Raw genomic sequence first — 23,701 nt, 5'->3', positions numbered from 1 at the left:
GTCCACATACTTTTGTATGTATAGTGTACCTTAAAAAAAGGTAGGGGCATGGATCAGAAAACCAGTTGTTACGGATACAGTTATCCTGTGTGTGTGTGTATCCTGTGTGTGTGTTTCTTTTCTCTCCTTCTCCCCTCACAGGTGAAAATCATCACTCCCCAATCAGTCAACAATCAATCATCAATCAGAAGACACACCTCCTCCTATTTCCTACCCTATCACAGTTCCTTCCCCATGGTTTAAAAACCCCATCATTTGTTTGCTCTAGAGCTAGCTCAATCTCTCTGTAAATGCCATGTCTGTAGGTCTCTGTGTTTCACTCTCGCTTTGTGTCTTAACCTCTCTTTTGTTTGAGCACCTCCATAGCACTTTGTCATCACCTGTGAGTATTGTTTTGGTTATGGTGTTTGTTTGTTGCTGGTGGGAAAAGGGGGAAACCAAGACAAGTCGCCCATGGGCATACACTACCCGTAGGTGAACTTTGTTAAATACACTAGTTAGAACTGGGCGGACCACCCACTGTATTTTTGGTTAGTTAGCTGTTGTTAAAGTAGGCTAGTCTAGCTTAGGGGTGTTTTTGTATATTTATGGTTTCTTTCCTTGGGTCCAGCTCAGCCCCTTTTCCTGCTCCCCCCATTACCGTGTGTTTATAAATAAACTTTGAGTTTGACGGTAGATTTCAGTTGTCCTGGTTATTTCGTTCACACTTTTACTTCGTCACAATTATAATTTGCATGAGTTATGTTACGGGTCTCATTACCATCACCCCCTAGACTGTCGGGCCAAAAGGGATTCGTAACACCAGTCATTGTCCGGTGTGATCACCTTTTGCCTCATGAAGCACACCACATCTCCTTCGCATAGAGTTGATCAGGCTGTTGAGTGTGGCCTGTGGAATGTTGTCCCACTTCTCTTCAGAGGTTATGCGAAGTTGCTGAATATTGGTGGGAACTGGAACATGCTGTCATACATATCGATCCAGAGCATCCCAAACATGCTCAATGTGTGACATGTCTGGTGAGTTTACAGGCCATGGAGGAACTGACATTTTCAGCTTCCAGGAATTATGTACAGATCCTTGCAACATGGGGCCATGCATTATCATGCTGAAACATGAGGAGATGGCGCATCAATGGGCCTAAGGATCTTGTCACGGTATTGCTGTGGATTAAAATTGCCATCAATAAAATGCAGTTGTGTTCGTTGCCTGTAGCTTATGCCTGCCCATACCATAACTACACCATGGGACACTCTGTTCACAACGTTGACATCAGCAAACCGCTCGCCCACATACCGCCATATAGGCTGTCTGCCATTTGCCCGTTGGATTCATCCGTGAAGAACACACTTCTCCAACGTGAAAGTGGCCATCGAAGGTGAGCATTTGCCCATTGAAGTCAGTTACGACGCCGCACTGCAGTCAGATTAAGACCCAGGTGAGGATGACGAGCACACAGATGAGCTTCCCTGAGGTGGTTTGAGACAGTTTGTGCAGAAATTATTCAATTGTGCAAACCCACAGTTTCATCAGCTGTCCGGGTGGCTGGTCTCAGATGATCCGCAGGTGAAGAAGCCGGATATGGAGGTCCCGGGCTGGCATGGTTACACGTTGTCTGTGGTTGTGAGGCCAGTTGGATGTCCTCCCAAATTCTCGCAAATGAGTTGGAGGCGGTTTATGGAATGGAAATTAACATTCAATTCTCTGGTAACAGCCTTGGTGGAGATTTATGCAATCATCATGTCAATTTCATGCTCCCTCAAAACTTGAGATCTCTGTGGCATTGCTATGTGTGACAAAACTGCACATTTTAGATCAGCCTTTATTTTCCCCAGCACAAAGTAGACCTGTGTTATGATCACACTGTTTAATCAGCTTATTGATTGCCACACCTGTCAGGTCGATTGATTATCTTAGCAAAGGAGAAATGCTCACTAACAGGGATGTAAAGAAATATGGATGTAAAACAGGGATGTAAAGAGAGCTTTTGTGTGTAGGGAACATTTCTGGGATATTTTATTTCAGCTGTTGATACATGGGACCAACCCTTTAATGCATTTAGATTTTTGTTCAGTATACATGGTGATTAAGATCCTTGATTCATTGTCAAAAGAAATGAGAGTACATTTTTTTGTGAAAATTTGTTTTAGATATGGTGTTGCTACTCCCATGCTTTAAGTCTCATATACTTGTCAAGACAGTCAATTCTATCAACTGTGTTTTTCTACATCTAAGACAAATGGTAGTTATTGACGATCATTTTGTTACTGTCTAAATCACAGCCTAAAAGCCAGCCAAATGTCAAGATTAGCTGAGTTTAGCAAGTTCATCTCATTGTAGAAAAATACACATGTATTGATTTCTCAGAATTATGAATATTGCCCTTTTGGGCCATCTTGGCAATAACTCATATTGGTTGATGCACTGTCCACTCACCTTAATTTAATGATTTGAAATGTATAATTTTGGATGATTTGGAGATGTATACTTATCTGTGATTGAAGAGATTAAATGATTAAACGTATCTGTAATTAAACACAGTAGTTTTGCTGATGTTGTGAACAATTGGAAAAACCTTTCAAATTTGGACATTGGAATAGTTATTTCACCTCGAGCACATTACCATATCTACCAATTACAACAGCCCTTACTAAATGTACTTTACTCCACATGAGAAAAACAGGCTAGCCTTTCGCTAAGTTGAACATACCAAAAAAGTGTTCTCGACTGCTTAGTTTCACACTCACTAACATGGCTGACCTCTATCTGTCTTGCCCCTGTTCTCACTTTAATCCCTCAGTTACCATGTGTCTGTCCTGTTTTGGTCTGCACCATGAATAATGTATATGACAAGCATTAGGCAGAGTCACACAGCGCCAAACCACTGTGAAACTCCTGCCAGGGCCACACATTTTTTCAGATACTTAATTTTCTTGACTGAGTTGCAATGTTTTACAAAGACTTCATGCCTCACAGGTGGCAGAAAAAAGGCCCGTCACATGGCAGGGTAAATAAGAGGTTTATCCTTGACTCCACTGGCTGCATCAGAACTACGGCACAACTCATTTTTCATACAGTCATAGTCACTTTTTTCTCAATTTGCCAAAATTACTATCATAGACTGCTGCCCACTGCTGTTTGTAGGTAGCTAGCAAGGGATAGCCAGAGGTACTTGGCAGATATCTCTCCAACATTCCAATGTAAACCTGACATTTAGATCACAGCAGATGACGCTATTGACACTTTGGATAGGCAGTAATTAGTTCTCGGTTTAGCATTCAGCGTGTGAGGCATTTCATCGCTAAATGTCAATTATCATGGCAGTTCCATTCAACAGCTAACCTTCAGTCATCACTGTAAGGACTAAAGTGAGGGTTGCCTTCAAGAATAAGCCTGTTTTATCTTTTCTCAGACAGTTCTCTTGACAGGACTAAGTGTTATGGTAAAATGTAACATTCAAACAATGAGGATTTGCAGGCTATTTGCAAATATTGCCTGTAGGGTGTAAGGATAGGTTAATTGCTTATTGGTCATATTTGGAGTCTTCTGTAGTTCATATCATGTTAAGAAGATGGCTATCAGACCATTTGATAGCGCTAACTTGGTGGTCAATTATCAATTATTATTATTTGTTTAGAAACCTAAACAAATACAGATTTTTTTTCACATTCTAAACAAATACTGGCGGTCTTCTAAAAAATGATATTGTAATAAAGGAATGACTCATTACATGAGGTTCCCATGACACACCACATTTTGTACTTTGACAGCTTGCCTCAAACAAAGGGCTGTAGAATGAGGTTTGTGCATAAAACCTAATGCAAGGGTCCTAAACTGGGATACGGACATACAATGCACAGAAATATAGTATCTGTCACAGTCCACTGGTTGTTAAAGTGTTTTATATAAAATAGTGTACATCAACACTGTCTAAGCTTCAATATGCTGACAGGACCTGCCTATGCTCAAATGCTTGTTACACCTTCATGTCTTTTTTAACGAGGTGATGCAAAACTTTTAGCTTAGCTAACACATTTTCCTACTGAGCAGCAGGGGCTTATGGAACTGGACAAGGATAAGGAAACTATTCATTTGGATACATAGCTATGTGTGGCGTGACTCAAAAGAGATGCACTGAGCTGCAACCTGGAGCCCACCCAGATTGTCCCTCTGTGGGCATCACCTGACATACACGTAAAGGACGTCACGCTGCTTGATTATCGATTACCACTTCTTCCAGATTTGACCCATACCTGCCAAGAACTTGGGACCCCTGCCTCACAAACACACTTGACGGTCCTCCCTCAAGCATTTTAGCTGATCTCAAAAGCTAGTTAATGCGGCGACGCAAGCGGGATACTTAAGGCTGAGGAGTAAGTTTCAGACATCCCCATGTCCTACACACACACAAACACGTGTTTTTTTACAATCCTTATGGGGACAAAACAATTGATTCCATTCAAAATCCTGTTTTCCCTAACCTTAACCCCAAACCCCTAAACCTAACCTTAATTGCTAAACCTAACCCATAACCCTAAAATAGCCTTTTTCCTTCTGGTGACTGTCAAAATGTTCCCACTTGTCCGAATTGTCCTTGTTTGTGCTAAAGATACAGTACATACCCACTTTCTTTCTTTCATTCACATAAACACAGACACACACACACACACACACACACCGCTCTAAGCCCTCAGAGGCAAACCCCCTTTGGCATGGTGCATTAGCTGTCCCTTTTTAAAAGCCACTTTCGATAACCCAGCCACTCCAATGACACAATGACAAGTTCAAATACGGCTCCCGTCAGTGTTACTCCATTAGTGTGACACCACGTGGCTCTGACTCAGTGTACAGCAGAGCAACCAAGGTGGGATGCAGTGGCACTCTGATGGTTGTCCTCCCAGGCAAGACACTGTTGACGTGCTTCTCTACGCTCGTGGTTGGTCAGGCAATACTGTCCATACTGGATTAAGCATCTTGTCTTTCTTCAGTGTAGTCTGGTTGTTGTACAATATGTCTCTTTCCTTCATGAAAGGTTTTAAATCCCTATCAGCGAATTGACATCCAAAGTTTTAGAGATGCATTTGTAACACTTACATTTAACCAAATTCATCACTCAACCCAACTCAGGGGGCATTCACAAGTATGTGTCTAATGTTAATATCAGTGCAGAGGCTGCAACAGAACAGACATTATTGCAGTTGAGTTTATAATTGACAGTGAGAAGTTAGTTAAGTGCACATGCACACACATTTGTGCTCATCACATTATGGGGGACTGCTATTTATTCTGGTTAGCATTGTAAACAGTAGACAAAGACCAAGGTTATTGTATTCTCTGTACAGTTCACAATACATTGGACCTTTGAGAGCTTAAACAGTGCAGCATGCATCTTCCCTTTTTCTTAATGCACCATGACAGTTTTCAACTTTTATACAGTGGTGTATAAAATGTTTAATGAAAGAGGCAGTAGGTCACATATGCCATCCTTCCTTGCAGTAAAGCTGAATAGCTGTTGAAGTTGGCCGTGGGCGAACCTGAGTCATACAAACAGCAGCAAACAAATTGTGGGTCGATAATAGCTGGTTGACAGGGCGCAAATGACTTTTGAAGCTGTATGACACTTTGATTTCTGAATTTTCTCTACGGACAAATTTATCTACCTCCTGAGAAGCTGACTACTTTGTAATGGATGTTGGCATAGCATCTTTGTTTGTTTTTTCGCCCACCACATTGGATGAATCCCTCAGGAAACCTAATGGAATCTATGACAGATCTGTTACTCATAGAACATTGAAATGACTTCAAATAAAGCTGAAGTACATTTTCTAGACCAGTGTTTCCCAACTCCAGTCCTCAAGTACCCCCAACAGTAGTTGTTTTTAGTGGTTTCATGTGTGTGTATGTGAAATGTCTAGCAGTGCTCTAGCAGTGACGTCCCCCACTCTGAGATCTATAAATAGTTGTTTCACTTTCTCTTCAAGAGCTATGGTTTTTGTGGCACAATAGATAATGCTACTTTTTGGGAGACACGTGACAATGTGTTCAGAGAGTCAATGGTTGGGCTAACAAGAGGCATGGAAGAAACCACATTTCAAACCACCTTCTGATACAAATCTCATATCTGGCCATCCGACTTCGATTTGAAAGGTCAAATCTGATATATTTTCCCTCAAGGGTTTTTTAGACTGTTATTTGGCATATCTTGTTGCTTGCTAGCTACTCTGTTGACAGGAACATGTAGTAGCTAAGTAGCTTCCCTTGGGGATAGGGCTGATTGCTGCCCCCTTTGGGGTGATTGCGTGCCCATAGTAAACAGAAAAAAAATCTGTCAAAAATTGCTAATATATGCAATAAAAAATTATTATTGAATAGAAAACACTCTAAAGCTTCTAAAACCGTAAGTAAAGTAAAGCAGAACTCTCAGGGCACTCATTCTCCCAAACTCTCTCTTGTCATCATAAATGTTGGTCCAACTTTGACGTCATCGCCCCCACCCTTCCCAAGCACCTACAGTCCTGTGAACAGTTTCTGTGCCTTCAGCGCGGTGTCCGCTTTCAATGGGGCTTCTCATTGTGTGAATCACCAGCTCACGAGAGTTTTGGCAGGCCGAAACCTTTCGGTCACGCGAGAAAACAGGTTACTCTCATGCGCTTTCTGCTCCGGTGATGTCTTTCTTCCAAGATTGATTAAACGATGCGTGTGTTTCTCTTCGTCCTGAGAATTGCTGTGAAGCTATATAACATGCTAACGCTGTGTTCTGAACATAGTTTGACAAGTTTAGTCGACATATAATATGTAATTTCGACGTTTTGGTGCGCACCCACTTTACTTTTTGGCTGCATTTCAACCGAAATATTTCGTGTTTGATAACCGAAAGACACAGACTTCAAAACTAAAGCTGTTTTTGGTAAGTATAAACCCTTCCAGGTCTTCTGATGGAAGAACAGCAAAGGTAAGGGAATATTTATGTGTTAAATTTGGGTGTCTGTGGACTCCGAGAGAGAGGAGCCAAAATGCTAATTCCTGAGCGCCGACTCATATTATAGCTTAGTGAACGAAATCTGTAATGTTAAAAATAAATGTAACACAGCGATTGCATTTAGAAGAAGTGTATCTTTCTATATATATGTAGAACATGCATATTTAGTCAAAGTTTATGTTGTGTATTCCATGTTAGCTGACGGCATCTGCCGACGCAATCGTCATTTCTCCGGACATTTGAGTAGCATTTTTTTAACATGGCGTCATTGTAAACAGAGATTTATGGATATTTATAGCATATTATTGAAAAAAACAAATGTACTGTGTAACATGTTATATTACTGTCATCTGATGAAGATTTCAAAAGGTTAGTGAAATTATTTTTCTTTTAATCCTGCGTTTGGTGATTGCATATTTTGTTCAATTTGGCTATGGAAATTAGCTGTGTCTTCGGTGGTGGTTTGACATAAATATGTGCTATGTTTTCGCCGTAAAACATTTTAGAAATCTGACTTGCTGGCTAGATAAACAAGTTGGTTATCTTTCATTTGAGCTATTGGACTTGTTAATGTGTGGAGGTTAAATATTTCTAAGAATATTTTTGCATTCCGTGCGCCACCGTTCCAGCTGACGGTGGGGGGGCTGATCCCCAATTGGGAACCAACATCTTTGTCAGGTTAATTGTTTACAAACAAATTAGTGAATGTGCTAGAAAGCTAAATAGCTACCTAGCTAGCTAGTTGACTGCTGTGGCTAACCAAAAAGGACTTGTTTTGAAAGTTGAATCCTCTTATCCTTTGAGGCTTTAAAAGTCTTCTTACACTATGATTTTGAACATTCAAAGCAACTGGGAAACATCTGTCACCTTAGCTTGCTACATTGGGCACACACCGGTCGTTACTATGACAACTAGCGTAGACATGTCAATAAATGACTTCTGTGTGAACACACAAGTCCGATTTGTAACTTGCTGTTTGGATAGTCAGTACTCTAAAACGGAACTGATTTGAGCATTAAGGCTTTAAATCCTGCACTGTGGAAAAGCCTTGTGGAAAAGCCTTTATTTTATTATTATTTTATTTTTTAGCCGTTATTTTACTAGGCAAGTCAGTTAAGAACAAATTATTATTTTCAATGACGGCCTAGGAACAGTGGGTTAACTGCTTGTTCAGGGGCAGAATTAAAGATTTTGTACCTTTTTCAGCTCGGGGATCTGAACTTGCAACCTTTTGATTGCTAGTCCAATGCTCTAACCACTAGGCTACCCTGCCGCCCGCTATTTCCATCGGCTAACATTTACGCAGCTAACCAGTTAGTTAGGCAGCTTTACGTTTGACAATGGGTTTCCACTAGATAACACCACAAAGTCAAAATTGACTATCGTAAAAACGAATGAAAACAAAAATGTGCTTTTTGGTCTTCATTTAAGATTAGGATTATGCATAAAGTTAGTAGTGTGGTTAAGGGTAGGTTTAAAATTAGATTTTAAGACAGCGGAAAAACCCTTTAATGTTCTAGATATAACCTTTTTTTCTAAGAGTGTCCAGCGACATTTTTAAATATGGTTGGTTTATGAATTTGTGGCTGAGTTAACTATTGAAGACCCTGACGTTAGTCTCCTCTGAAAATATCAGTATCTTTGATAGTACAAACTTTAGCCACAGGAGAACCATTTTTGATTCCACGTAGAACCCTCTGTAGAAAGAGGTACTACATGGAACCCAAAAGGGTTCTACATGCAACCAAAAATCGATTCTTCAAAGGCTTTTCCCACGGGGACAGCAGAAGAACCCTAAAGCTTCTTAAGGCTAGGGAGCAGTATTTGGAAGTTCGGATGGCTGACGTGCCCAAAGTAAACTGCATGTAACTCAGGCCCAGAAGCTAGGATATGCATATACAGTATATCACAAAAGTGAGTACACCCCTCACATTTTTGTAAATATTTGAGTACATATTTTCATGTGACAACACTGAAGAAATGACACTTTGCTACTATGTAAAGTAGTGAGTGTACAGCTTGTATAACAGTGTACATTTGCTGTCCCCTCAAAATAACTTAATACACAGCCAATAATGTCTAAACCGCTGGCAACAAAAGTGAGTACACCCCTAAGTGAAAATGTCCAAATTGGCCCCAAAGTGTCAATATTTTGTGTGGCCACCATCATTTTCCAGCACTGCCTTAACCCTCTTGGGCATGGAGTTCACCAGAGCTTCACAGGTTGCCACTGGAGTCCTCTTCCACTCCTCCTTGACAACATAATGGAGCTGGTGGATGTTAGAGACCTTGCATACTTCCACCTTCTGTTTGAGGATGCCCCACAGATACTCAATAGGGTTTAGGTCTGGAGACATGCTTGGCGAGTCCATCACCTTTACCCTCAGCTTCTTTAGCAAGGCAGTGGTCGTCTTGGAGGTGTGTTTGGGGTCGTTATCATTTTGGAATACTGCCCTGCGGCCCAGTCTCCGAAGGGAGGGGATCATGCTCTGCTTCAGTATGTCACCGTACATGTTGGCATTCATCATTCCCTCAATGAACTGTAGCTCCCCAGTGCCGGCAGCACTCATGCAGCCCCAGACCATGACACTCCCACCACCATGCTTGACTGTAGGCAAGACAGGGTGGAAAGGGGTGGCTTAAAACATATATTTTGATTGGTTTAACACTTTTTTTTTGTTTACTACATAATTCCATAGTTGTTATTCTACAATTAAGAAAATTGTCCAAATAAAGAAAAACCCTTGAATGAGTAGGTGTGTCCAAACTTTTGACTGGTTCTGTATTTTCAAAGAAGCATAGATCATCCTTATTTTGACCATTTTGATTTATTAAACAAATCTGTTTATGGTCCAATAGCATATTTAAAGGGATCCACCTTCCTTGCGGATCTGTTTGGACAGTTCCTGAGCTGCCAGAGTCTCCCGTCTGTCCTGAGCTGCCAGAGTTTCCCATCATCCAGGAGCTGCCAGAGCCGCCAGTCAGCCAGGAGCTGTCAGAGCCGTCCTTCACTCCGGTGCTGCCAGAATCTCCCGTCCATTCGGGACCCGGGGCTAGGGTCCCTAGTCCGAGGTCGGCGGCAAGGGTCGCCGTTTTTAAGAGGCCATGGAGGTGGATAAAGAGGCGGAGAAAAACAATTGAAGTGGGGTCCACATCCCGCGCCAGAGCCGCCACCGTGGACAGACGCCCACCCAGACCCTCCCCTATAGGTTCAGGTTTTGCGTCCGGAGTCCTCACCTTTGGGTGGGGGGGGGGTACTGTCACGTTCTGACCTTAGTCCCTTTGTTTTATCTTTCTTTTAGTATGGTCAGGGCGTGAGTTGGGGTGGGCAGTCTGTTTGTTTCTCTATGTTGGGTTTTGAATTTGGCCTGGTATGGTTCTCAATCAGAGGCAGGTGTCGTTAGTTGTCTCTGATTGAGAATCATACTTAGGTAGCCTTGGGTGGCTGTTTATTTTCTGTTTTCTGTTGTGTCTGCATCAGCCAGATCTGTTTTAGGTTGTTTCTCTTTGTTCTTTTTGTTATTTCCGTGTTCATTTAAATAAATATGGACACATACCATGCTGCACCTTGGTCCTCACCTTCTCCTTCATACGACGACCGTTACACTTGTCTTTGTGGGACTTAGCTATACGCCCAGTCTTAAAACTAAGGTCCGCTTGGGTGCATGTGACATCCCGTGAGTTTACTATCTACAGAAAGTCACATGTATGGAAACTTTCAGAAAGGAGCACATTATAGTGTTTCGCTGTTGTGAAATCAGTTAGACGGTTGAGTCCTCGGGCTATCTTAAGTCTGCTCAGACAACAAAATACATTTTACACACTATCTGCTGACTGCCACATATGCTGAAAGGGGTTGTATGTTTGTTAAGCTTTCAACTCTGAGCCATTCTTGGTCATGTTTTGCAATTATTATAATAAGGTGTTTAAAATAATCTTCATCTAAAAATGTAGAATGAGTTTCCTGTAAACAGTATACATATTCATTATATTTCAGCCAGGTAAAGACTTTTGTCTTTTCATATTATCTGCTAAGCCATTACAATTATAACTAGCTATATTTATTTCACCACTTACCATAATGAGATACAAGTTTCAATTATACTTATCATAATATATGTGTATAAACTTGCACTTAAAGTACCAGGATGATTGTGTGTCCATATAGCTATACCGTAATATTTGCACTGTTAAGCATACTGTAGCTGTGACTGAGTAAACCTCCAATTGTCCAATATTCAACCCGCTAAAACCTTCCACCATCCCAAGGGGTTGTCATTCCCTGTGACTGGGCCTTTTAGAGATTGAGACCAATCCTTTGAAAAGAGCACAAAGTGCCACTACAGGACAGAACAGCCAACAGCATTTCTAACGCTTTTGCCTAATTTGAAAATAACATAAATATAAACGCAACATGTAAAGTGTTGGTCCCATGTTTCATGAGCTGAAATAAAAGATCCCAGACTATTTTAATACGCACAAAAAACGTATTTCTCAAAAACAAATTTGTTTCCATCCATATTAGTAAGCATTTCTCCTTTGACAAGATAACCCACCCACCTAACAGGTGTGTTATATCAACAAGCTGACTAAACAGCATTATCATTGCACAGGTACACCTTGTGCTGGGGACAATAAAAGGCCACTCTAAAATGTGCAGTTTGTCAAAACACAATGCCACAGATGTCTCAAGTTTTGAGGGAGTGTCCACCAAAGCTGTTGCCAGATAATTGAATGTTCATTTTTCTATCAAAGCCACCTCCAATATAATTTTTTAAAATTTGGCAGTATGTCCGAACGGCCTCACAACCACAGACCAATTGTATGGATTCGGGCGGGTGAGCGGTTTGCTGATGTCAAAGTTGTGAACAGACTGTCCCATGATGGCAGTGGGGTTATGGAATGGGCAGTCATAAGCTATGGACAACAAACACAACTGAATTTTATCGATGGCAATGTGAATGCACAAAAATACCGTGATGATATCCTGAGGCCCATTGTGAGGCCCATTTTTTTAAAGGTTATCTGTGACCAGCAGATGCATATCTGTATTCCCAGTCATGTGAAATCCATAGATTAGGGCCTAATTCATTTCTTTAAATTGACTGATTTCCTTATATGAACTGTAACTCAGTAAAATCGTTGAAATTGTAACTCAATGAGTTACTGTAACTCAACTGTAACTCAATGAAATTGTTGCATGTTGAGTTTATATTTTTGTTCAGTATAGTTATAAAAAAATATTAATTCATTCCCACAATTGACAAATAGTGTGTGTAATAACGCAGGCAACTCCTTTAAAGGATTGTTAAGGATTGTTAAGCCTTGAGACAATTGAGACATGGATTGTGTATGTGTGCCATTCAGAAGGTGAATGGACAAGACAAAAATATTTAAGTGCCTTTGAACAGGTTATTGTTGTATGTGTTGGGGTTTTCAAGTTCAAAAGTTTCCCAAGTGTATCAATAATTTTCCACCACCCAAAAGACATCCAACCATCTTAGTGATAATAGTGATAATAATAATAATAATAATAATAGGCCATCATCCCTGTGGAACACTTTCGACACCTTGTAGAGTCCTTGCCCCGAGGAAATGAGTCTGTTCTGAGGGCAAAAGGGGGTGCAACTCAACATTAGGAAGTTCCTAATGTTTGGTATACCCAGTGTGTGTGTGCACGTGTGCACTTGTGTATGTGTGTTTGTAGGGTAGAGGTGTTGGTGTGGGATAGGTGGTGTGTGTCCGTGTATGCATCCCACATCTGTTGCTATGGGGTGATGATGTTAGGGACACTATAGGATGGATCACAAGCTGTAATGTAACATGAATAACAATTGCTTGCAATATTTTTTTTTTTTTCTACTGCTTGTCCTTGAAGGACCTTTTTTTTCAATTTTCGCCAAAAATGACATTCCGAAATCTAACTGCCTGTAGCTCAGGACCAGAAGCAAGGATATGCATATTATTGATACCATTTGAAAGGAAACACTTTGGAGTTTGTGGAAATGTGAATATAATGTTGCATTTATTTTTTTATCAGCTTTGAAAGGCAAGAAATAGGCCAATATGTGACTTAGGAATCTATGTGCAATTTAGATTTTCACCACGAGATGGCTGCAATGTATGTGCAAAGTTTTAGACTAATCCAATGAACCATTGTATTTCTGTTCAAAACGTTGTCTCAAGACCTCCCAAATGTGCCTAATTGGTTTATTAATACATTTTCAAGTTCATAACTGTGCACTATTCTCAAACAATAGCATGGTATTCTTTCACTGTAATAGCTACTATAAATTGGACAGTGCCGTTAGATTAACAAAAATGTATGTTTTCTGCCCATGTCCGAGGACATTTTCTTGTTACTTAAAATGTAATGTTAAAATGTAGGATCTGTCGGAACCACCAGTCAGCCAGGATCTGCCAGAACCACCAGCCAGCCAGGATCTGCCAGATCCATCAACCTGCCTGAGCTTCGTCTCAGTCCTGAGCTTCGTCTCAGTCCTGAGCTTCGTCTCAGTCCTGAGCTTCGTCTCAGTCCTGAGCTCCGTCTCAGTCCTGAGCTCCGTCTCAGTCCTCAGCTTCGTCTCAGTCCTGAGCTCCGTCTCAGTCCTGAGCTTCGTCTCAGTCCTGAGCTCCGTCTCAGTCCCGAGCTTCCCCTCAGTCCCGAGCTTCGTCTCAGTCCCGAGCTTCGTCTCAGTCCCGAGCTTCCCCTCAGTCCCGAGCTTCCCCTCAGTCCCGAGCTTCCCCTCAGTCCCGAGCTACCCCTCAGTCCCGAGCTACCCCTCAGTCCCGAGCTACCCCTCAGTCCCGAACTGCCCCTCAGTCCGGAGCTACCCCTCAGTCCCGAGCTACCCCTCAGTCCCGAACTGCCCCTCAGTCCGGAGCTTCCCCTCAGTCCAAGGTTAGCGACGAGGGTCGCCACTCAAGGGACGCTAAGGAGGTGGACTAAGACAATTATGGAGTGGGGTCCACCCAGACCCTCCCCTATAGGTTTAGGTTGTGCGGTCGGAGTCCGCACCTTTGGCGGGGGGGGGGGCTACTGTCACGTTCTGACCATCGTTCTTGTGTGTTTTCCTTGTTTTAGTGTTGGTCAGGATGTGAGCTGGGTGGGCATTCTATGTTGTGTGTCTGGTTTGTCTATTTCTATGTTTGGCCTGATATGGTTCTCAATCAGAGGCAGGTGTTAGTCATTGTCTCTGATTGGGAACCTTATTTAGGTAGCCTGTTTTGTGTTGGGTTTTGTGGGTGATTGTTCCTGTCTTTGTGTTTGTGGCACCCGAGATAGGACTGTTTCGGTTTTTTCACGTTTCTTGTTTTGTAGATTGTTGTATTTTCATCTTTATTAAAGATGTACAAAACTAACCACGCTGCATTTTGGTCCGCCTCTCTTTCATCAGAAGAAAACCGTTACAAAACCACTCGATTTCGTCTCTGTGTTATATTGGCATCGAACATGTCACCCTCCCTAGGAGAGGGGGGTGACCTTGATAATTTATTGTTAAAACGAGAGGCTGCCTGGATCTTTCATTTAAAGACCCTTGCTCCCTTCGGTCTCAACGTAGACTTTGATCTGAAGCCATTCTTGTGATTATTGTGACTTTGCCATTGTAATTGTTTGTAAGCTTGTGTAGTCTAAAATGATCGTATACTATCCATTTGTTTTTTTGTATGCTGTTCTTTGTATGCCAAGATATTAGGCCATACTTTGCCATGATTACAGACACCTGTGTCTTTTGACACTACATAAACGAGTCATACCGCAGTGTTTGATCATACCTTGATGAAGACAGCTTGACTGTCGAAATGTTGGACATAACATTTTTGCGGCTCTCCTTTATTTTCATGTTTTCCACTCCGCTAGCCACCTTGTCAGATTTCAAAAAGGTTTTATGGCCAAAGCACAGCATGCGATTACCTAAGGTGCGTCTCGAAAGTCAGAAATAGCGATATAATAAATGCCTTACCTTTGAAGATCTTCATCTTTTTGCAATCCCAAATGTCTCAATGACACAATGAATGGTTGTTTTGTTCGATAAATTCCTTCTTTATATCCCCAAAATGTCCATTTATTTGGCGCGATTGATTCAGAAATACACCGCTTACAACTTGCCCAACATGACTACAAAGTATCTAATAAATTACCTGTAAACTTGGTCCAAACATTTCAAACAATGTTTCTAATCCAACCTCAGGTACCCTAAAATGTAAATAATCGATACAATTTAAGACGGGATAAACTGCTTCCAGTACCGGAGAAAAATAATGAGGAGCACGCTCCTCTTCACGCACACCAAAAGACTTTAATTTCTCAAAAGAAAAACATTGATCAATTTCTAAAGACTGTTGACATCTAGTGGAAGCCATAGGAACTGCAACCTGGGCCCTAATAAATCAGGTTTCCCATAGAAAGACATTGGAAAACAAAATTACCTCAAAAAACATTTTCCCTGGATGGATTGTGCTCAGGGTTTCGCCTGCCAAATCAGTTCTGTTATACTCACAGACATTATTTGAGCAGTTTTAGAAACTTTTGGATAGAAAACACTTTATACTATCATGCATTTGCATATCCTAGCTTCTGGGCCTGAGTAACAGGCAGTTTACTTTGGGCGCGCTTTTCATCCGGACGTGAAAATACTGCCCCCTAGCCCAAAGAGGTTTTAAAGATTACTGTTAGCTAGCTAGCTAACGTTAGTGCATGCATATCTTAATACTATACTTGATGTGTGTGTATACTCATTCACACATCATGTAACCTGCCTAAATAATTACCGCTCCGTTGCACTCACATCAGTAGCCATGAAGCGATTCAAACGTCTGGTCATGACTCACATCAACACAATCATGCCGGAAACACAAGACCCACTCCAATTCGCATACCGCCTCAACAGATCCACAGATGATGCAATCTAGATCGCACTCCACACTGCCCTTTCTCACCTGGACAAAAGGAACACCTATGTGAGAATGCTGTTGATTGACTACAGCCCAGCGTTCAATACCATAGTGCCCACAAAGCTCATCAGGAGCCTGGGACTAAACACTTTCCTCCCCAACTGGATCCTGGACTTCCTGACGGGCTGCCCCCAGGTGGTAAGGGTAGGCAATAACACATATGTCACACTGATCCTCAACCCTGGGGACCCTCAGGGGTGGGTGCGTGCTTAGTCCCCTCTTGTACTCCCTGTTCACCCACGACTGCTTGGCCAAGCACGACTTCAACACCATTAAGTTTGCTGACGACACAACAGTGGTAGGCCTAATCGCTGACAACGATGAGCCAGCATATAAGGAGGAGGTCAGAGATCTGTCAGTTTGGTGCCAGGACAACAACCTCTCCCTCAATATGAGCAAGACAAAGGAACTGATCGTGGACTATAGGAAAAGGAGAGCTGAACAGGCCCCCATTAAGGATTCACATGTAGGCCATGTACTTTGGCTTGCGAAAGTATTTCCCCCCTTGGAATTTTTCCTATTTTTTAGCATCACAACCTGGAATTTAAAAATATTTTGGGGGGGTTTGTATCATTTAATTTACACAACATGCCTAGCACTTTGAAAATGCTAAATATTTTTTATTTATTTTAAAAACAAGAAATAAGACAAAAAACTAAAATCTTGAGCATGCATTACTATTCACCCCTCCCCCCAAAGTTAATACTTTGTAGAGCCACCTTCCACAGCAATTACAGCTGCAAGTCTCTTGGGGTCTGTCTTGGCCCATCTAGCTACCGAGATGTTTGCCTATTCTTCAAGGAAAAACTTCACCAGCTCCATCAAGTTGGATGGGTTCCACTGCAGCATAACAATATTTAAGTCATACCACAGATTCTCAATTGAATTGAGGTCTGGGCTTTGACTAGGCCATTCCAAGACATTGAAATGTTTCCCCTTAAACCACTCGAGTGTTGCATTAGCAGTCTACCTAGGTTCATTGTCCTGCTGGAAGGTGAACATCTGTCCCAGTCTCAAATCTCTGGAAGACTGAAATAGGATTCCCTCAAGAATTTCGAAGTATTTAGCGTCATCCACCATTCCTTCAATTGTGACCACTTACCCAGGCCCTGCCAATGAAAAACATCCCCACATTATGCCACCACACCATGCTTCACGGTGGGGATGTTGTTCTCGGGGTGATGAGAGGTGTTGGATTTGCGCCAGACATAGTTTTCCTTGAGTTTGCTTGTTTTTCTTTAGGCAATGGCTTTTTCTGGCCACTCTTCAGTAAAACTCAGCTCTGTGGAGTGTATGGCTTAAAGTGGTCCTATGGACTGATACTCCAATCTCTGCTCTGGATCTTTGCAGCTCCTTCACATCTAGCTACTGAGATGTTACACATCTAGCTACTGAGATGTTACACATCTTTGGTATCTTTGTTGCCTCTGATTAATGCCCTCGTTGCCTGGTCTCTGAGTTTTGGTGGGTAGCCCTCCCATGGCAGGTTTGTTGTAGTGCCATATTCTTTATTGGTGCTCCGTGGGATGTTCAAAGTTTTGGATATTTTTTTATAACCCAACCCTGATCTGTACTTCTCCACAACTCTGTCCCTGACCTATTTGGAGAGCTCATTGGTCTTCATGGTGACCCTTGCTTAGTGGTGCTCCAGACTCTGGGGTCTTTCAGAACAGGTGTGTATATATTTTGAGATCATGTGACAGATCATGTGACACTTTGATTGCACACAGGTGGACTTTATATAACTAATTATGTGACTTCTGAAGGTAATTGGTTGCACCAGATCTTAATTTCAGGCCTCAATGCAAAGGGGATGAATACATATGCTCGCTCCACTTTTCAGTTTTCTATTGTTTTAATTTTCTGAAACAATTTTTTTATTTATTTCACTTCACCAATTTGGACTATTTGGTGTATGTCCATTTACATAAAATCCAAATAAAAATCTATTTAAATTACAGGTTGTAATGCTACAAAATAGGAAAAATGCCAAGGGGGATGAATACTTTTGCAAGGCACTGTACTAAACAACCAAAGATTTCAAGACCAAAGGTTGGTTTATAGTACAGGTGTGTTTATAAATGTAATCTGAAGTGCGAGAGTGTGCTCTTGGCAATTGTAAACTCAGAGCATTGACAGATTGTCCATTCATAAATTCCGAGTGTTTCACATTCACATTCAGAGCGCACACTGGACTCTCTGGTGGAAGAGTAGGGTTGATCCGAGCCCTCTGAACTAACAACAGCAGTCAAGCGCCCAAGCTAACTGGCTAACGTTGGCTAGCTTGCTAGCTACTTCCAGACACAAATGAGAAAACAATTCACTGACCATTTTACTCACCCTAGTAGAGCTGGTTAGGCTGTTTTTATGTTATCCAGAGCAACGGTGATATTCAGTGGGTGTGGAGCCTTCGTAAAATAGTCAGTTATTCTGCACTCTGGCACACAGATGAGAGTGCTCTGAATTCGGAGTAGATAGCCAGAGCGAATTTACCAGCTACGTCTATCGACAGTTGTCTCAGTGACATCATGAACATTCTATTGAAATGGTTACTTTTGTCTAGACATGTATCTAGCTAAACAGTGAACCTTAATCCCTACTCATAACGTTACTACCCTGAATGAATCTGCAGGTAGCTAACCAATGAGGTTGAAAATGTCATTGAAGACACTTGCCAGTTGGTCAGCGTATGCTCAGAGTAAACATCCTGGTAATCTGTCTGGCCCTGCGGCCTTCTGAATGTTGACCTGTTTGAAAGTCTTACATTGTGTAATCACACTCCGTAGCCAGTCATCCTGAACATCTGATGCTCTCAGAAATGTTTCAGTGTTACTTGCCTCAAAGCGAGCATACAATTTATTTAGCACGTCTGGTAGGCTTGTGTCAATGGGCAGCTCTTGGCTGTGCTTCCCTTTGTGGTCTGTTATAGTTTGTAACACCGCGCATCGGAGCCGGTGTAGTACAATTTGATCTTAATCCTGTATTGACGCTTTGCCTGTTTGATGGTTTGTCGGAGGGCAGGATTTCTTATAAGCTTCCAGGTTAGAGTTCCACTCCTTGAAAGCGGCAGCTCAGTGTGAATGTTGCCAGTAATCCAAGGCTTCTGGTTGGAGCATGAGGACGACCTCGTGCACGCCTTAATTTTTTTTAAAGAATTTGACCTTAATTTAACTAGGCAAGTTAGTTAACCTCTAATGTCGAGCAATCCCGTATCCGGGAGCGTAATTATAGCCTCAAGCTCATTACCATTACGCAACGTTAACTATTCATGAAAATCGCAAATGAAATGAAAGAAATATATTCACTCACAAGCTTAGCCTTCTGTTAACAACACTGTCATCTCAGATTTTAAAAATATGTTTTTCAACCATAGCTACACAAGAATTTGTGTAAGAGTATTGATTAGCTAGAATAGCATTAAGCCTAGCATTCAGCAGGCAACATTTTCACAAAAACAAGTAAAGCATTCAAATAAAATCATTTACCTTTGAAGAACTTTGGATGTTTTCAATGAGGAGACTCTCAGTTAGATAGCAAATGTTCAGTTTTTCCATAAAGATTATTTGTGTAGGAGAAATCGCTCCGTTTTGTTCATCACGTTTGGCTAAGAAAAAAATCAGAAAATGCAGTCTCTACAACGCCAAACTTTTTACCAAATTAACTCCATAATATCGACAGAAACATGGCAAACGTTGTTTCGAATCAATCCTCAAGGTGTTTTTCACATATCTATTCGATGATAAATAATTTGTGGCAGCTGTGTTTCTCCTCGAAGCAAACGAAAAATACACGCAGCTGGAGATTACGCAATAATTGCAACGGAGGACACCAAGCGGCCACCTGGTAGATGTAGTCTCTTAAGGTCAATCTTCCAATGATTTGCCTACAAATACGTCACAATGCTGTCGACACCTTGGGGAAACGACAGAAAGTCTAAGCTCATTCGTGACCCATACACAGCCATATAAGGAGACATTGGAACACAGCGCGTTCAAAATCTGGGGCACTTCCTGTATGAAATTTCATCTTGGTTTCGCCTGTAGCATTAGTTCTGTGGCACTCACAGACAATATCTTTGCTGTTTTCTTTCCAAAGCTGTCAATTATATGCATAGCCGAGCATCTTTTCGTGACAAAATATCTTGTTTAAAACGGGAACGTTTTTTATCCATAAATTAAAAGAGCGCCCCCTATATCCAAGAAGTTAAGAACAAATTTTTATTTACAATGACAGCCTAGGAACAGTGGGTTAACTGCCTTGTTCAGGGGCAGAACGATAGATTTTTACCTTGTCAGCTCGGGGATTCGATCTCGCAACCTTTCAGTTACTGGCCCAACGCTCTGACCAGTAGACTACCTGCCGCCCCGGAAGTGCCATCGGAAGAATCCCGAACATATTCCAGTCTCTAACAAAGCAGTCCTGTCAATTATGGTCAGATTTGCCAAATGGAGGTGCGAGGGAGAACTTTGTACGTGTCTCTGTGTGTGGAGTAAAGGTGGTCGAGAATGATTTTTCCTCTGGTTGCACATTTATCATGATGATGGAAACTAGATAAAACTGATCTAAGTTTCTCTGCATTAAAGTCCCCGACCACTAGGAGCACCGCCTCTGGATGAGTGTTTTCCTGTTTGCTTTTGGCAGTATACAGCTAATTGAGCGTGGTTTTAATGCTAGCATCGGTCTGATGTGGAATGTACACAGCCTTGAAAAATACAGAAGAAAACTCTCTAGGCAGATAGTGTGGTCTACAACTTATCATGAGATACTCTACCTCAGGTGAGCAAAACATTGAGACTTCCTTAGATATCGTGCACCAGCTGTTGTTCACATATGTATAGGCCACTAGAGGCTGCTCTTCTGTCCTGCCGATGGAGTGTATAACCCACCAGCTGTCTGTTCTTAATGTTGTCGTTCGGCCACGACTCGGTGAAACATAAGATTTTTAATGTCCCGTTGGCAGGATATATGTGCTTTCAGCTCGTCTCATTTGTTTTTACAGCGATTGAACATTAGCTAGCAGGACAGAAGGCAAGGGCAGATTAGCCACTTGTTGCCTGGTCCTCACAAGGCAACCGGATCTTTTTCCACTAAATCGCAGTTTTCTTCTCCAGTGAATCATGGGGATCTGGGCCTGGTCAGGTGTCTGTAGTAGTATGTCCCTCCCGTCCGACTCATTGAAGAAGAACTCTTCGTCCAGTTTGAGGTGAGCAATTGCAGGTCTGATGTCCAGAAGCTCTTTTCCGTCAGAAAAGATGGTAGCAGCAACATTATGTACAAATCAAGTCCCGAAAAACGAGAAAAAAATTACAAAATAGCATGCTTGGTTGAGAGCCATTATGACAGCAGAGCTCCCCTCCGGTGCTATCATATTCAGTTCTACGTGATATCTTTCAAAAAAGTAGCGCTAGAAAGGACAACCTACACATACTGACGCCTCATTTTATAGACAGAAGCGCTCTACATGACAGACCAATCCAAACTCATATCTTGGCATGTCCAGCTCACTCATTATCTCAGCCAATCATGGCTAGTGGGAAGGTTGCTGACTTTTTCCATGACTAAACCAACTAGGCTAGTAATTTAACAATTGTATTCGTATTTACAGATGGCATACGTTCCAGAAGGAATTTCTGCCAAAAAACATTCAAATGGCTCTCCTGTGAAGTAGTGATGCTTGACATACACCAAGTTTCCTGAAACAAGTCAAATATTTGACAAATCAGATTATTATAAAAATGCATATAAAATGTTGTAGGCCTAAGTGTACACGTTCATGTAATATAGCCTATACAATATGATTATTAGGCAATAGCAGTGTGTTAGTGTGCAAGGCTGAAATAGGTAGGTCCTTAAGTTAATTCTTAATTGTCAATTTAAATCTGTTGGCTGTAGGCTACGTCCCTTTTCAACGCACTAACACAATACATGTACATCTACATTTCAAAGGGGAGGACTCATGTGAGATTCAAACCCTTGGTACAATGTGCAACAATTACGCAAACTAGGTACTTTACGCAAAGAGCAATTTGACCAGTCAGGCAAATACACAAGATGGTTGCTTTGATGATCAGAATGTGCTGTTGGACTGAGATATGGACACTTCCATGAACAAGTGTTGGAACACATCCAACTACATTGACTATTTTAATTGGCTGAGGCTGAACTTGTTCCAGGATATAATCACTGCCACCTGGTGAGGTTAGCATAGGGTTAACATGTGCCATTTTATCTAATGGGAATAGCTATAATTAAGTGTTCCACCACATGCAAGTAAATCAACAGTTTGAATTGGCTGATATGCATTTTCAGACGAATAAACTGTATAAATTGAAATGGTTGCTTATGTTTGCAAGTATGGCCCCAGAATGATTATTCCAATTCTACGGTTGGTGTTGTTTGGCATGACAACAAATGAAAAAGCCAGGTAGGAGTTATGACATTGCAGGAACCAAAGTATTGGTATATGTTTCCCAGGGGACCCTAATCACATTTGAATATATGTTAAATTTAGAAATGGCTGGGGTACGAGGTAATTGAGGAAATATGTACATATAGTAACTAAGGTAAACAGTAGCAGCGGCATATGTGGTGAGTCAAAAAAGTTAGTACAAAAAGGGTCAATGCAGATGGTCTGGTTAACTATTTAATGAACTATTTAACAGTCTTATGGCTTGAGGGTAGAAGCTGTTCATGGTCCTGTTGGTTCCAGACTTGATGCATCAGTACTTCAACATGCTGATCTATACCACCACTGGTTGTAACCTGTATTAGAGCTAATGTTTGCTTTGCACAAGCTAATGCATTCAACTAAATGGCATTTAGGTAGCCAGCTAACTAGTTAGTAATTAGCATTATTTTAGGCACTTGCCAGCTTCCTTAACTCGTGTTTTGCAAATAGCAACATATCAAGTTGTTATTTTTGAACTACTCTTTTTACTGACTCGTGAGTCATGATTCGTTTTTGAGAGTGATTCGTGTATTTTAGTCATTTGTTTGACCTGCTGGATTGATAAACACTCCTCCGGCTCAGCGGCTTCAGAGACGTGCTCCGACCAACAACTGGCTGTCATAAAAAAGTATTTAGTCAGCCACCAATAGTGCAAGTTCTCCCACTTAAAAATATGACAGAGGCCTGTAATTTTCATCATAGGTACACTTCAACTATGACAGACAAAATGAGAAAATAAATCCAGAAAATCACATTGTAGGATTTTTTATGAATTTATTTGCAAATTATGGTGGAAAATAAGTATTTGGTCACCTACAAACAGGCAAGAATTCTGGCTCTCACCGACCTGTAACTTCTTCTTTAAGAGGCTCCTCTGTCCTCCACTTGTTACCTGTATTAATGGCACGTGTTTGAACTTCTTATCAGTATAAAAGACACCTGTCCACAACCTCAAGACTGAATCTGCAATAGGTATAAAAGCTTGGTTTGAAGAACTCAACTGTGGGAGCCATTATTAGGAAATGGAAGACATACAAGACCACTGATAATCTCCCTCGATCTGGGGCTCCACGCAAGATCTCACCCCGTGGGGTCAAAATGATCACAAGAACGGTGAGCAAAATTCCTAGAACCACACGGGGGGACCTAGTGAATGACCTGCAGAGAGCTGGGACCAAAGCAACAAAGCCTACCATCAGGAACACACTACGCCGCCAGGGACTCAAATCCTGCAGTGCCAGACGTGTCCCCCTGCTTAACCTCTTACAGCCCCCCCTACTTTGTGCAATTTCCGCCTGAAGACATACCCAAATCTAGCTCA

Source organism: Oncorhynchus kisutch, linkage group LG22, assembly GCF_002021735.2.
Source record: "Oncorhynchus kisutch isolate 150728-3 linkage group LG22, Okis_V2, whole genome shotgun sequence".
Lineage (NCBI taxonomy): Eukaryota > Metazoa > Chordata > Actinopteri > Salmoniformes > Salmonidae > Oncorhynchus > Oncorhynchus kisutch.
Note: the sequence above shows the minus strand (reverse complement) of the source record.